At 26.6% G+C, this 387-nt stretch overlaps 1 protein-coding gene across 1 annotated transcript in view; it reads left to right on the forward strand.

Annotated features, from left to right (window-relative positions):
• The window catches only part of LOC107695036 (echinoderm microtubule-associated protein-like 4), a 58550-nt gene that overhangs the window by 18178 nt on the left and 39985 nt on the right, over positions 1-387 (forward strand). The gene's annotated exons all lie outside the window — the stretch shown is intronic.

Raw genomic sequence — 387 nt, forward strand, 5'->3', positions numbered from 1 at the left:
GGCCATGCTTAGCATGAGAATCCAACTCTTTAACAGTGTAAACAACTCTGAATGCATGAAACAGCATTGTACCCCCGTTTAATTGTTATTATCAGTGTTGAAAACAGGTGTGCTGCTTAATATTTTTGTGGGAATCGTGATACTTTTTCAGTATGTTTTGATGAATATGCAGTTCAAAAGAAGAGCATTTATTTGAAATAGATATTTAGTAACAGAAACGTCTATACTATAATTCTTTGATATAGTTAATGTGCCCTTGCTGAATAAAATAATAATTATTAATAATAAAATAATAATATATAAATTAATAATAATAAAAAATAAAAAAAATACAAATATTTCTGACCCCAAACTGTAGTGTATGTATGTAATATTGAATTGTAATTT

Source organism: Sinocyclocheilus anshuiensis, unplaced genomic scaffold, assembly GCF_001515605.1.
Source record: "Sinocyclocheilus anshuiensis isolate Anshui unplaced genomic scaffold, SAMN03320099.WGS_v1.1 scaffold486, whole genome shotgun sequence".
Lineage (NCBI taxonomy): Eukaryota > Metazoa > Chordata > Actinopteri > Cypriniformes > Cyprinidae > Sinocyclocheilus > Sinocyclocheilus anshuiensis.